Below are 17086 nucleotides of genomic sequence, written 5' to 3' on the forward strand. Positions count from 1 at the left end.
AAAATTTTCTATAGAAATAAAATTTTGACAAAATAAAATTTTGAAAAAGTAAAATTTTGACAACATTTTCTATAGAAGTAAAATTTGGACAAAATTTTCTACAGAACTAAAATTTTAGCAAAATTTTCTATAGAAATAAAATTTTGACAAAATTTTCTATAGAAATAACATTTTGACAAAATTTACTCTAGAAATAAAATTTTGACAAAATTTTCTATAGAAATAAAATTTTGGTAGATTATTTTTGGCTCGAGTGACAACCATGATTATGAACCGATATGGACCAATTTTTGTATGATTGGGGATTGGCTATATATAACTATAGACCGATATGGACCAATTATGGCATGGTTATTAGCGGCCATGTACTAACACCACGTTGCAAATGTTCGGAGGTCAAATCTGGGGATCGATTTATATGGGGGCTATATATAATTATGGACCGATATGGACCAATTCTTGCGTGTTTGTTAGAGCCCACATTCTAACACCACGTTCCAAATTTTAACCGGATCGGATGAATTTTGCTCCTCCAAGTGGCTCCGGAGGACAAATCTGGGGATCGGTTTATATGGGGGCTATATATAATTATGGACCGATATGGACCAATTCTTGCATGGTTGTTAGAGACCATATATTGCATGGTTATTAGCGGCCATTACTAACACCACGTTGCAAATTTCAACCGGATCGGATGAATTTTGCTCCTCCAAGAGGCACCGGAGATCAAATCTGGGGAACGGTTTATATGGGGGCTATATATAATTATGGACCGATATGGACCATTTAGTGCATGGTTGTTAGATACCATATAACACCACTTAACCAATTTCAACCGGATCGGATGAATTTTGCTCTTCCAAAACGTTCCGGAGGTCAAATCTGGGGATCGATTTATATGGGGGCTATATATAACTATGGACCGATATGGATCAATTCTTGCGTGTTTGTTAGAGACCACATTCTAACACCACGTTCCAAATTTCAACCCGATCGGATGAATTTTGCTCCTCCAAGAGTCTCCGGAGGACAAATCTGGGGATCGGTTTATATGGGGTTTATATATAATTATGGACCGATATGGACCAATTCTTGCATGGTTGTTAGAGACCATATATTAACACCACGCACTAAATTTCAACCGGATCGGATGAATATTGCTCCTCTAAGAGGCTCCGGAGGTCAAATCTGGGGATCGGTTTATATGGGGGCTATATATAATTATTGAGCGATATGGACCTATTTTTGCATGGTTGTTAGAGACCATATACGTACCAAATTTCAGCCAGATCGGATGAAATATGCTATTTTTATAGGCGCCGCAAACCAAATCTGGGGGTCGGTTTATATGGGGGCTATACGTAAAAGTGGACCGATATGGCCCATTTGCAATACCATCCGATCTACATCATTAGCAACTACCTGTGCCAAGTTTGAAGTTGATAGCTTATTTCGTTCGGAAGTTCAGGTTTAGGTTAGGTGGCAGCCCGATGTACCAGGCTCGCTTAGACTATTCAGTCTATTGTGATACCACATTGGTGAACTTCTCTCTTATCCCTGAGTGCTGCCCGATTCCATGTTAAGCTCAATGACAAGGGACCTTTTTATAGCCGAGTCCGAACGGCGTTCCACATTGCAGTGAAACCACTTAGAGAAGCTTTGAAACCCTCAGAAATGTCAGCAGCATTACTGAGGTGGGATAATCCACCGCTGAAAAACTTTTTGGTGTTCGGTCGAAGCAGGAATCGAACCCACGACCTTGTATATGCAAGGCGGACATGCGTGATTTCAACAGACGGACGGACATGTTTACATCAACTCAGAATGTCACCACGACGCAGAATATATATACTTTATGGGGTCTTAGATCAATATTTCGATGTGTTACAAACGGAATGACAAAGTTTTTTATATCCTCCCCTATGGTGGAGGATATAAAAAAAAACAAATTATGAAAAATGCTTCAAAGTAATAAATATTTTCTTAATTTAGCAAAAAAAAAAACTTTCAAACAAAGATGCTAAAATCTCAAGATAGATTTTATAATACACTTCAAAGACATACGACTTTAAGGGGGGGTCGCAAATTTCTGTCCTAAATTTTAAAAAGAAAACATTTTAAAGCGAAGATCATGAGCTTTATTTCAATTAAAATTTCTTTAGTTTCAATATATTTTTATTTACTATTGGGTAATTTTTGTGTCCTAAATTTCATATTAGAACAATATTTGTTCTCAGTGTAGTTTAATAAAAAATAACCTACATTTTCATTCTTGATGGCTTCACTTTTTTTGAGTATAGGCAGAATCTCGCTTATTCTGGTAGTCCATAAAACAACATAAGTGAAGATACATCTATCACAACCTCAAAATTCTTTCGCCCTTAAAAATTCCATTTTACTGGTCCACCTGCTACATTGTGATAATAGCACAAACCCTTGCCTTCATCTCATCACCACAGAGATCAACAAGTGTTTTTGTTTTGTGCTCCAATAACTTTCCCAACTCTTTAAAGTGTTGTGAGGGTAAAGTTTTTAGTAATTAGTCTGGAAAATTAAATTCATAGCTTGGTTGTTTGTAAACAAACTCAAACCCTCAAAAATGATAAACCTTTTTGAGATGGCAGAGATTCGCATAGAAAACAGAAATAAATATATTTGGTACTCTTAACGCTCTTATCTGAGTCAATAAAAATTCTCAAACATTTACCCCTTAAAGAGAGCGCATGCTCTATATTGGAATTTTCCACATTATCTGGAATTAAAAGGAGAAGATTGAACTGTTATACAAAAATATTATGTGTGGGGTGAAATTATAAGCATGAAAGTAAATATTGAACAATTTAGTAATAAATAAATTTAATTGTATCAGATTAAATGCAATTAAATTAAATTTGAATTAATTAAAACAAGTATGAAAGAGATATAGTCGGCGGAGTCGACTATATTATATTCGGCGGTATTTATCCCTACCGCCGAAAATTTAAAAAAACCCAAAAAAAAAAAAAAAAATTACACACTTTTTCATAAAAAAACTAACAAATAAAATAACAAATAAAATAAAATCAAAATAAAATTACAAATTTATTTTATAATAATTTATATATGTAAATTTTTTAAGAAAAAAGTCGTGTCTTTATTGCCGATACTTTGAAAACAAAGTATTACAAACCGAATTATTCGGTGTAAAAATTATAACTTTTGCATAAGGGGATATCTCCTCTATTTTTATACCCACCACCATAAAATGGTAACGGGGGTATAATAAGTTTGTCATTCCGTTTGTAACACATCGAAATATCGATTTCCGACTATATAAAGTATATATATTCTTGATCAGGGAGAAATTCTAAGACGATATAAGCATGTCCGTCTGTCCGTCTGTCTGTCTGTCTGTCTATCTGTCTGTCTGTTGTAATCACGCTACAGCCTTCAATAATGGCGATATCGTCCCGAAATTTGGCACAGATTAGTTTTTTGTTTGCAGGCAGGTCAAGTTCGAAGATGGGCTATATCGGTCCAAGTTTTGATATAGTCCCCATATAAACCGACCTCCCGATTTGGGGTCTTGGGCCTATAAAAACCGTAGTTTTTATCAGATTTGCCTGAAATTGGAAATCTAGAGGTATTGTGGGACTATAAAGCGGTGTGTCGAAAATGGTCCATATCGGTCCATGTTTTGGTATAGCCCCCATATAGACCGATCTCCCGATTTTGCTTCTTACGCGTCTAGAAACAGTATTTTCTATCCGATTTGTATAAAATTGAAAATCTAAAGGTATTTTGGGACCATAAAGAGGTGTGTCGAAAATGGTTCGCATCGGTCCATGTTTTGATATAGCCCCCATATAAACCAACCTCCCGATTTGGAGTCTTGGGCCTATAAAAACCGTAGTTTTTATCCAATTTGCCTGAAATTGGAAATATAAAGGTATTTGAGGACCATAAAAAGGTGTGCCGAAAATGGTGCTCATCGGTCCATGTTTTGGTATAGCCCCCATATAGACCGATATCCCGATTTTGCTTTTAGGGCTTCTATAAACTATATTTACCATCCGATTTGCCTGAAATTGGAAATCTAGAGGTATTTGAGGACCATAAAAAGGTGTGCCGAAAATGGTGCTCATCGGTCCATGTGTTGATATAGCCCCCATAGAGACTGACTTCCCTATTTTGCTTCTTGGGCTTCTAGAAACTATATTTACCATCCGCTTTGCCTGGAATTCTTGAGCTATAATAAACTGTATTTATTACATGATTTGCCTGAAATTCGAAATCTAGAGGTATTTTTAGATTACAAATAATAGTGTCGAAATTGAGGTATATCGGTCCATATTTTGGTATAACCCCCATATAGACTGATCTCTCGATTTTTACTTCTTGGGCGTCTAGAGACTATATTTTCTGGTCGATTTGTTTAAAATGGAAAATCTGGAGATATTTTAAGATCACAAATATGTGAGTAGCAAATGGTACCTATCGGCCCATGTTTTGGTATAGCCCCCATATACACCGATCTCCCGGCTTTATTTCTTGGGCTTCTAGAATCCGTAGTTTTTATCCGATTTGCTGGAAATTAGTAATCTATAATAAAGTTTTAGACAAACGAAATTTCTTTTTCTTATAAAGTGGTTTCGTTTATTCAACGATTGTATCTAAAATTTGTGTCAAAAGAAAACTTTGCTTGTCTAAAATTACGTTTCTCAAAAAAGAAAACATTTCTTTCAGGGTATAGCAGGCGCACTGATCATGACAATTGCTTCAAACTGAAAGTAAAAGTTCCAGATTTTACTCATCGTATTTAAATAAATGCGGAAAAATCTACAGATTTAAGCTTTTAAATCCAGGCGTAATTTCAACATATACACGATATGTTTATATTTTCTCTAAAACTCTTAACAAAATTGGTTCTCATAAATCCAGAATCTTATCTGGTCTTCATAGGTAGAATATTTAAAGTTCGTCTTCGGGAGCTGGCTCGTTTGGGAGAAGATTTGTCATCAAACCCCCTACAATTCTATATATTATCAAGTAACCCACTACGACGAAGAGTTTTCATAGTAAACTATTATACTTGATTCATGGTGGTGGGTATTTAAAATTCGGCCCGGCCGAATTTGCTGCTATATATACTTGTTTATACCAACTCTGCCATTGAATGGGGGTATACTAACTTTGTCATAACAATAACCATAACCAAAATTTGAACGAATTGAGATATCTGCTTGATACAAAGAATTGGCATTGCTGTGGGACTTCGGGTATGTCAAATGGGGCATACTTCTTAAGAACTTGAGTCTTAAAGGCGTATTTGTAATCCGATTTGCCTGAAATTCGGTATGTGATCACGGTTGCCACAGCTGGTACAATTCTATCTAAAAAGGTAGATTTTTTAATGTTTGGTAGATTGGTAGACTTTAAATTTTCAATAAAAATAAAATTTTGACAAAATTTTCTACAGAAATAAAATTTTGCCATAATTTTCTATAGAAATAAAATTTTGACAAAATTTTCTATAGAAACAAAATTTTAACAAAATTGTCTATAGAAGTAAAATTTTGACAAAATTTTCTATAGAAACAAAATTTTGACAAAATTGTCTATAGAAGTAAAATTTTGACAAAATTTTCTAAAGAAAAAATTATGACAAAATTTTCTATAGAAATAAAATTTTGACAATTTTTTTTATAGAAATAAAATTTTGACAAAAATTTCTATAGAAATAAAATTTTGACAAAATTTTCTATAGAAATAAAATTTTGACAAAATTTTCTATAGTAATAAAATTTTGACAAAATTTTCTATAGAAAGAAAATTTTGTAAAAATTTTCTATACAATTAAAATTTTGTAAAAATTTTCTATAGAAATAACATTTTGACAAAATTTTCTATAGAAATAATATTTTAACAAAATTTTCTATAGAAATAAAATTTGACAAAATTTTCTATAAAAATAAAATTTTGACAAAATTTTGTATAGAAATAAACTTGCGACAAAATTTTCTATAGAAATAAACTTTTGGAAAAATTTTATAAAGAAATAAAATTTTGACAACATTTTCTATAGAAATAAAATTTGGCAAAATATTCTATAGAAACAAAATTTGACAAAATGTTCAATAAAAATAAAATTTTGACAAAATTTTCAATAAAAATAAAATTTTGACAAAATTTTCTATAGAAATAAAATTTTGCCAACATTTTCTATAGAAATAAAATGTTGACAAAATTTTCTATAGAAATAAAATTTTGATAATTTTTTTTATAGAACTAAAATTTTGACAAAAATTTTAATAAAAATAAAATTTTGACAAAATTTTCTATAGAAATAAAGTGATGACAAAATATTCTATAGAAATAACATTTTGACAAAATTTTCTATAGAAATAAAATTTTGACAAAATTTTCTATAGAAATAAAATTTTGTAAAAATTTCCTATAGAAATGAAATTTTGACAAAATTTTCTATAGAAATAAAATTTTGACAGAAATAAAATTTTGATAAGATTTTCTATAAAAATAAAGTTTTGACAAAATCTCCTATAGAAAAAATTTTTTCTAGAGAAATATTTTATTTTCTATAGAAATTAAATTTTGCAAAAACTCTATAGAATGTAAATTTTGACAATGGGGGTCTATCCCCTTTCTTAATGCTAGAGCCATTGGTCATCTAGTTGATGGAGTAAGCAGGGGTATTCATGTTTAAATGAATGTGGTTTAGAAATGCCCCCTCCAGTCATTTGTTGGGCAGTATAATGGCTGACGCCTCTGGAGTTTTTATGAGCGCATTATTTTACCTTAAGGCTATTATTTTTTATCCACTTTTGCCTTTTAACTCTTCTTAGAAATGACCGAAAATCGACCTACAACAGGGTTTAAATATTACGTATCCCCCAGGGCGTAAAACCCAGATACGTCCATGATATCTTCAGAAGAGAATTCTACACTTTTTCCAAACGTGTGGCCCGCTTTATATCATTATCTAGATGACCTACGCCTCTCCGTTTTTGCGGGGGATTTTTGGAGCTAATGTCCAACATCCACTTTTGCATTTTAACTTGCCTTGCAAATGCCCGAAAAAAGTCCCATGAAAATAAAAATCTATCATCCCATTTTTTTGTTATTACAACAAAACATGAAAATTTCAAAATTACTTTAGTGGTTTGTATCTTCGCTGAATAAATCTGCGGTCTAGAAATGATAGCAACCTGAAATTGGTTGCAATAAATACCAGCCACCCTATAGATCAATCCCCAGTTTCGATTCTCAAGCATTCTGAGAGATTATTTTCCCCTCAATCAGCCAGAAAATTTCAAATCAAATCGGACCATAATTTAACAGAGCCCTCATAATAACCAAAGCCCACATTTCACTTCTTGTGTGTCCTGTAGATTTAGTTTGCATCCGTTACGCCTGAAATTCTGTCCGTGATGGCGGTATTCATCCCTAAGAAACCACCCAAAATAGTCCATATTTGTCCATAATTAGATATAGCCGCCATATAGATCGATCCCTACACACAAAGAAAAAAAAAGTTTGGAAAACGTGTACCGAAAACGTTTTTCTTTTGTTAGAGTTTTTTGAATTGCTTCGAAAAGTATACAATTTTATCATCAAAAAAATTCGTTTGTTACAAAGTGTTAATTTTTTTTTAATAAAAAAAATTATTTTTGAACCAACAACACAGTCCATTTCGTTTATATCAAACACTGTTCTTTTCTTACTTTAGGTTTTTAATAAGACACATTTTACAGTTCAAAATTTAATATACTACAATGTAATGTTGAACATTTTTTCGGAATCTTCCTAACATATCTGGAATATATGTAAAAAAAAAAACAAAAAAAAAAAAACAAAAAAAAAAAAAAAAACTTTGGTCGAAGCAGGGATCGAACCCACGACCCTTGGCATGCAAGTCAGACGTAGCAACCACTGCTCCATGGTGCCCAACTAAATGTATTTTTCTGTGAAATAAACTTTGTTTAATCGGCTCGTGGGCGCCGCAAGCTATGCTATATAAATATAACTTATATAGGTAATTGTCAATTGATGACAATAACGGCTACATAGCTCAGTGGATAGTGTGTTGGCTTACAAATTGCATGGTCCGCGGTTCGATTCTCCGTCCAGGCGAAAGGTAAAAAAAAATTTTAAAAATTTATAAAATCGTATAATTTCTTCTACATTGTTTGAATTACAGAAAAGGTGCTAAGAACTAAAAAACTTCGTGGAAGTGAGAAAGATGTGAGGGAAAATGCAATTAGCCAGAAAAAATTTTTTTTTGAGTTAGTCTTTATGAAATTGTTTTTACATCCTGGAAAAGAATAAACGTTTATCACAAAAAGTATAAACTTTTCTTCCAAATACGCTTCCTTTCAACGAAAAGCAAATGAGAAACGAACATTGTTTGTCTAAAATTTCGTTTGGGAGGAAAGAATTATTTTTTTGCGTGTAGATTTGTCTTCTTGATTATTTTGAAGCTTATTTTTCATCCAATCCTCTAGGAATTCGGGACCTGATGTCGATTTTACTTCAAAAAGAAAATGAAAATAAATTTGATTCAATTCGATCTATAGTAACATATGGCATCACTTATAGATCTCTCCCCAGATATGATTTCTTGAGTGTTATGGCGATTTCGATTGGGAAAAAAGGTGCAACATTCTCGAAATTGATTGCCACATATGAAGGACACTGTCATAGATTTTGGATCCTGTATCCCTCAAAATGTTATGAATTAATAATAAGTTTGGAATGACACTATCATTTGGGCGAAAATACAATGAGGGAAAAAGTAGTGTAACACCAAGGCAACATATTTTTTGCGAAACGAAAACGCCCTTAGTTTTCATACGATCAGCTTAAAATTCGCGTCAAGGACGTCCAATAAAACCACATTACTTTCATTGAATTTAAAATTATTTTAATTAATACTTTATTAATTAAAACATTTCAAACTTTTTTAAAAAGAAATTAAATAAATTATATAAAAATTTATTTTATCAAATTGTATAAAATATTTTTTTAAATAAATCACATGCAATTAAATTAAAATAGTTTAACTTCAGTGAATTTGAAAAAAAAAATGTATGGCCATATATGGATTATTTCCTACTTCCTATTTCTTTATTCCTTGTGAATCTCCAATCTTTTAGTGTTGGTCTCTTGCATGTCCTCTTTATTAAGTCTAACAATTAATTGTTAATAAATTTAAGATTGTAATTAGGAAGTAAACACGTGCTCTATTTACCCTTCCGTTCTGTAAGTAGAATCATTTCCCTTTCACACGCAGGTTCATCATAGGGGTAATAAATGACGGAATAAACATATGAATTGGAATTGGAATTGAATGCATTACATATGATTGGCAGACATCTTTTTTGTTTTTCATGTAAATTTTGTTAGCATTGCTTGTCCACAAGACAACCTATATAAGAAAAGAAACCATTAACGCCATCAATTTTGTTGTTAATGTCAATTCATTATAAAAAGATACAAATGAATATAGACTTGAGGAAAGGGATTCCTGACAACGAATGAGTTAAATTTAGAAAGACTTGTACAATGCATTCTTAAAACCAGAAAATTTATCTACCACTTATGGAAATATTTCTTCTCATAAAAGAAAAAAATTAACTACATTAAAATTGAATAAAAAAGGCTGGCAAAAAAAGGCTGGCCGTAGATCATTATTAATATTTTTAGAAAATTTACGAAGAGTTTCTTCTGCTATAGTTTACATTGAATTTATTTGTATGTTCATTAATTTTTCTACGGAAAAATTATACACAAAAAAACATAACGATTTACGAAGTTCGTACTTCTCACAAAATAGTTCATTATTTCTTTAAATTTGTAAATTTTACTAAAAATGCCAACTTCGTAAGGCACATTAAGAAGTGAAAACAAGTGAAAAAAAATAATTATGTCTATTATTGATGTAGGTCCGATGGTATTGCAAATCGGCCATATCGGACCACTTTTACGTATAGCCCGCATATAAACCGACGCTCAGATTTGGCTTGCGGAGCCTCTTGAAGGAGCAAAATTCATCCGATCCGTTTGAAATTTAGTACATGGTGTTAGTATATGGTCTCTAACAACCATGCAAAAATTGATCCACATCGGTCCATAATTATATATAGCCCCCATATAAAACGATCCCCAGATTTGGATTACGGAGCCTCTAAGAGAAGCGAATTTCATCCGATCCGGTTGAAATTTGGTACATGGTGTTAGTATATGGATCTAATAATCATGCAAAAATTGATCCATATCGGTCCATAATTATATATAGCCCCCATATAAACCGATCCCCAGATTTGGATTACGGAGCCTCTAACAGAAGCGAATTTCATCCGATCTGGAAGCGAATTTCATCCGATCCGGTTGAAATTTGGTACATGGTGTTAGCATATGATCTCTAACAACCATTCAAAAATTGATCCACATTGGTCCATAATTATATATAGCCCCCATATAAACCGATCCTCCGATTTGGCTTTCGGAGCCTCTAAGAGAAGAAAATTTCATTCGATCCGGCTAAAATTTGGTACATGGTGTTAGTATATGGTGTTTAACAACCATGCAAAAATTTGTCCTCATCGGTCCATAAATTTATATAGCCCCCATATAAACGGACCCCCAAATTTAGCTTGCGGACCCTCTAAGCGAAGCAAATTTCATCCGATCCGGCTGAAATTTGGTACATGGTGTTAGTATATGGTCTCTAACAACTACGCAAAAATTGGTCCACATCGGTCCATAATTATATATAGCCCCCATATAAACCGATCCCCCGATTTGTCTTGCGGATCCTCTAAGAGAAGCACATTTCATCCGATCCGGCTGAAATTTGGTACATGGTGTTAGTATATGGTCTCTAACAACCACGCAGGAACTGGTCCACATTGGTCCATAATTATATGTAGCCCCCATATAAACCGGTCCCCAGATTTGACCTCCGGAGCCCCTTGGAAGACCACAATTCACCCGATCCGGTAGAAATTTGGTACGTGGTATTAGTATATGGTCTCTAACAACCATGCAAAAATTGGTCCATATCGGTCCATAATTATATGTAGCCCCCATTTAAACCGATCCCCAGATTTGACATTCGGAGCTCTTGGAGGACCAAAATTCATCCGATCCGGTTGAAATTTGGTACGTGGGGAAATTTGATACATTGTGCTAGTATATGGCTGCTAACAACCATGCCAAAATTGGTTCATATCGGTCTATAGTTATATATAGCCGATCCCCAAAAATAATTTTATCAACATTTTATTTCTATAGAAAATTTTATCAAAATGTTACTACTATACAAAATTTTGTCAAGGATTTATTTCTATAGAAAATTTTGTCAAAATTTTATAGCTGTAGAAAATTTTGTCAAAATTTTATTTCTATAGAAAATTTTGTCAAAATTTTATTTCTATAGAAAATTTTGTCAAACTGAACTATATACGTATTTAATAGGCCTTTTTTATTTTTGTTTAATATATACCCCGTGTGGACTAATTTACAATTGAGAAGACGGTGTTTGGAAATTTTAAGATACCTTGCCATCGGCAAGTGTTACCGCAGCCCAAGTAATTCGATTGGGGATGACAGTCTTTAGTACAAATTTCTATGCAATCTATGGTTGAGGGTACATAAGATTCGGTCTGGCCGAACTTACGGCGGTATATACTTGTGCCAAGTTTCAAGTCGATAGCTTGTTTCGTTCGGAAGTTAGCGTGATTTCAACAGATGGACGGACGGACATGCTTAGATCGACTCAAAATTTCACCATGACCCAGAATATTTATACTCTATGGGGTCTTAGAGCAATATTTCGATGTCGTACAAACGGAATGACAAAGTTAATATACCCCCATCCTATGGTGGAGGGTATAAAAAAATAATTATGTCTAATAAAATTTCTAGAATATATCGAAAATTATTTACTTATTTTTGTGAGATCGGCGTAAAATCTGCGTTTGTAATACAGTTTGTTAAAATTTTCTAAAATCAACCTAATTTTTTTTTAAATTAACCAAAATGTTCCTTCCTGGTGTGATCACTGTTTTTTGAGTGTACATTAGTTTAAAAATCTGTCACTCCAATATTTTACCTTTATTCTGCAATTTTTCACCTACAATAAGGACAACTAATGTGTTTTTTATCTAATTATTGGAACATTCTTCTCAAATATTTACCCATGTAATTAATGACCCCAAGTCTACTGGTCTGTCAATCAAGGTAATTATGTTAAGTTGATGACAACATTTTAGTGCCTCATTAGAAAAAAAATGAAGAACATGCTCATATCTTTGTAACCAAAATGGTTTTGGGCAAAACATGAAAAAAATGTTCGAACGTTCAGTGTAAACGATTCAATATGTGAAAATGCCAATCACATTCATCTAGAATATATTTTTATATTTTATTCGAAAATTGTATAATTTAATAAATTAAATAAAGTCGAATTAAACTAAATAAACTTATATATTAAATAAAATGGTATAAATTTAAATATAAATTAATTTAAAACAAATCAATATTAAATTAAAATATGTTAATAATATATTAATAATATTAATATGTTAATAATGTTAATAATATATGAAGCAAAATTCAATTTAATTGAATGACTATTTCCATTTAAACTATTATTATTTATTTGTTATTTATACACCCTCAAAAAAAATTGCTTCTCTAACATATGTTCCAAACATATTTTGCAGGAAGGACATATATTAGTGGATACTGCCGAAACATTAATATGTTTGTTTTATGTGAACATATTATATGTTTGGAAGCGTTTTGAACCCAAAAATATTATATGCTTGGAAGAATTTTCCCCAAAGAACATTGTGCTCATTCCCTCACATAATTTTCACTTCCACGAAATTTTTTAGTTCTCGGTACGTTTTTCTGTAATACAAATAATGTTGAAGATATTATTCAATTTTATAGAATCGGAGAATCGAACCGTACAGTTTGTAAGCTAACACACTATCCACTGGGCTACGTAGCTGTTATAGACACCAGTAGAAAATTATCGTTATATGTTACATTTATATAGCATAGTTTGCAGCGCCCACGAGCCCATGCAAGCATACATTTGTTGGCCACGTGGAGCAGTGGTTAGCATGTCTGCCTTGCATGCAAAGGGTCGTGGGTTCAATCCCTGCTCCGACCGAACATTTTTTTTTAATTTACACATTTATATTTATACTATATTAAATTTTTATAATGAAACTTCGAAATGTGGGTTATTAAAGATTTATATTCAGTAACAGTGCTTGACATAAACGAAATTGATTGATTTTTGGATAAAATATTATTTTTTTATTGCAAAAATAACAATTTTGTAACACAAAACTGTTTTTGGTACAAAACTTTAAAATTTGGAAGGAATTCAAAAACTCTAACAAAAGAAGAACGTGTAGTCGAGTATAAACATACATAAATAAGTTTATAATATAAACATTAATTTATTTAGGCGTGAACAGTTTTTTACTAGCATTTAACACCATCGCTCTAAAATGCCTTTTATTTTTCTTTAATAATTCATTTTAAAGAAAAAAACTTTTTAAATTGTTTTAGCTGTAAAACTCGAACTTAATGCCCGCTTTTATATTTGAAGCTGTCCGTCAACTCCTCGTGGACTACTTATTAATAAAGAGGAACTAAACTTTGTTTTTACACATTTTACTGTATAATTTTTCACTATTTCCTCCTTATTTCATTTTACTGTCCCAACTCTAAAAAGAGTATAGTGCCCTTTCGTTATTTTTATGAAGACCCCTGATTTCTTTTAACGAACCAAGAAAAAAATTGTGCCCATAATGCCAAAATGATAAACAAAACACATGTCCACACATACATAAAATGCTGCTCTCAAGGCGAAAACATATGCTGTTTGTTTTTCAAATGTCTATTCTCTTGGTTCCGAATGTCTATTCTCTTTATTCAAATTAAATAATATTTAGACTTAAGCATATCAAATTTTTGGCCTTATCATAAAACAGTTTTTCGAAACAACATACAAGCGGTTTCACAGAAATTGTTCTCTTTTGATTCTTTCGCTGTGTTATGTTGATACATTTCGTCAACACTCCCGGTTTCCATCTCTATTTCTTTCGCTATACTCTCTCTGTCGCTTTGAATAAAATATCACAACATATGTATGTTTAGTCGAAATTTGTAAATTTATATATGTTTGCATTCGCACATATGATTTTTATGAAACATTCATGCCCCAAACATAATATATTCTAGCATATTAACATAGATGTCCCAAACATTTAGTATTAGTTTAGGAACATTACATGTTTGCACTAAAATATATTGTGTTCTAAAATTGCGCCCGAAACACATTTTGTTTATATCGGAACATATGAAAAACATATTTATCTAACAGTGTGTACTGTTATTATTGTAATAAAAATTTTAACAAGTATATACGACCGTAAGTTCGCCCAGACCCAATCTTATGTACCCTCCACCATGGATTGCATAGAAACTTCTACGAAAGACTGTCATCCACAATCGAATTACTTGGGTTGTGGTATCTTAAAACTTCTTAACATCGTTTTCTAAATTGTGAGTTAGTTCATACGTGGTATATATTAGACAAAAAAGGTATGTGTAGGTAAGTCTACAAATAATTACGAATCGAAATGGACTTTTGCACGGTACGTAGAGAGCCAGAATTGAAATATGGGGGTCGCTTATATGGGGGCTATATACAATTATGAACTTGATATGGACCAATTTTTGTGTGATTGGGGATCGATTTATCTGAGGGCTATATATAACTATAGACCGATACGGACATGGTTGTTTACGGCCATATAGTAGCACAATGTACCAAATTTCAACTGACTCGGATGAAATTTGCTCCTCCAAGAGGATCCAAAATCAAATCTCGGGATAGGTTTATATGGGGGCTATATATGATTATGGACTGATATGGACCACTTTTGGCATGGTTGTTAAATATCATATACTACCACAACGTACCAAATTTCAACCAGATCACATGAATTTTGCTTCTCCAAAAGGCTCCGGAGGTCAAATCTGGGGATCGGTTTATATGGGGGCTATATATAATTATGGACCGATATGGACCAATTCCTGCGTGGTTGTTAGAGACCATATACTAACACCTTGTACTTAATTTCAACCAAATCAGATGAATTTTGCTCTTCCAAGGGGCTGCGGAGGTCAAATCTGGGGATCAGTTTATATGGGGGCTGTATATAATTATGGACCGATTTCGACCAATTTTAGCATGGGTGTTTAAGGCCATATATTAACATATATACATGGGGGCTATATATAATTATGCACCGATGTGGACAAATTTTTGCACGGTCATTAGGGACCATATACTAACACCATGTACAAAATTTCAGCCGGATCGGATGAAATTTGCTTCTCTTAGAGGCTCCGCAAGCCAAATCGGGGACGACATATAATTATTGACCGATGTGGACCAATTTTTGCATAATTGTTAGAGAACATATACTAACACCATGTACCAAATTTCAGCCGGATCGGATAAAATTTGCTTCTCTTAGAGGCTCCGCAAGCCAAATCGAGGGATCGGTTTATATGGGGGCTGTATATAATTATGGACCGATTTCGACCAATTTTTGCATGGGTGTTGGATACCATATACTAACATTACGTACCAAATTTCAACTGAATCGGATGAATTTTGCTCTTCCAAGGGGCTCCGGAGGTCAAATCTGGGGATCGATTTATATGGGGGCTGTATATAATTATGGACCGATTTCGACCAATTTTAGCATGGGTGTTTGAGGCCATATATTAACACCAGGTATCAAATTTCAACTGAATCAGATGAATTTTGGTGTTCCAAGAGGCTCCGGAGGTCAAATCTGGTGATCGGTTTATATGGGGCTATATATAATTATGCACCGATGTGGACCAATTTTTGCATAATTGTTAGAGAACGTATACTAACACCATGTACCAAATTTCAGCCGGATCGGATGAAATGTTCTTCTCTTAAAGGCTCCGCAAGCCAAATCTGGGGATCGGTTTATATGGGGGCTATATATATGGACCGATGTGGACCAATTTTTGCATGGTCCTTAGAGACCATATACTAACACCATGTACCAAATTTTAGCCGGATCGGATGAAATTTGCTTCTCTATGGGGGTTCGGTTTATATGGGGGCTATATATAATTATGGACCTATGTGGACCAATTTTTGCATGGTTGTTAGAGACCATATACTTACCAAATTTCAGCCGGATCGTATGAAATTTGCTTCTCTTAGAGGGTCCGCAAACCAAATTTGGTGGTCCATTTATATGGGGGCTATACGTAAAAGTGGACAGATATGGCTCATTTGCAATACCATTCGAACTACATCAATAACAACTACTTGTGCCAAGTTTCAAGTCGATAGCTTGTTTCGTTCGGGAGCCACCGTGGTGCAATGGTTAGCATGCCCGCCTTGCATACACAAGGTCGTGGGCACGATTCCTGCTTCGACCGAACACCAAAAAGTTTTTCAGCGGTGGATTATCCCACTTCAGTAATGCTGGTGACATTTCTGAAGGTTTCAAAGCTTCTCTAACTGCTTTCACTGCAATGTGGAACGCCGTTCCGACTCGGAACAGACGGACGGACATGCATGCTTAGATCGACTCAGAATTTCACCACGACCCAGAATATATGTTTTAAGAGGCCTTTGAGCAATATTTTGATGTGTTACATACGGAATGACAAAGTTAATGTACCCCCATCCTATGGTGGAGGGTATAATTAAAATCTGTTACTACTATAATATTATAAAATTTAATATATGCAGTTAAATTCAATGTATTTTAAATTAAAAATTCCATTTAAATTATTTTATTTATTTGTTATTTATATATTATTTTTATTGTAATAACAATTTTAAAAACTATAACAAAAAAATTAAAACGGTAGCAACCACGGCAATTGGCTTATCGATTTAAATTAAAAATCGGGTTTAACTGTATATATTAAATTATATAATATTATACTGTTAATATATTTTTATATTTATAATTTATATTTATAATTATAATTTATA

Source organism: Haematobia irritans, chromosome 5 (assembly GCF_050003625.1).
Source record: "Haematobia irritans isolate KBUSLIRL chromosome 5, ASM5000362v1, whole genome shotgun sequence".
Lineage (NCBI taxonomy): Eukaryota > Metazoa > Arthropoda > Insecta > Diptera > Muscidae > Haematobia > Haematobia irritans.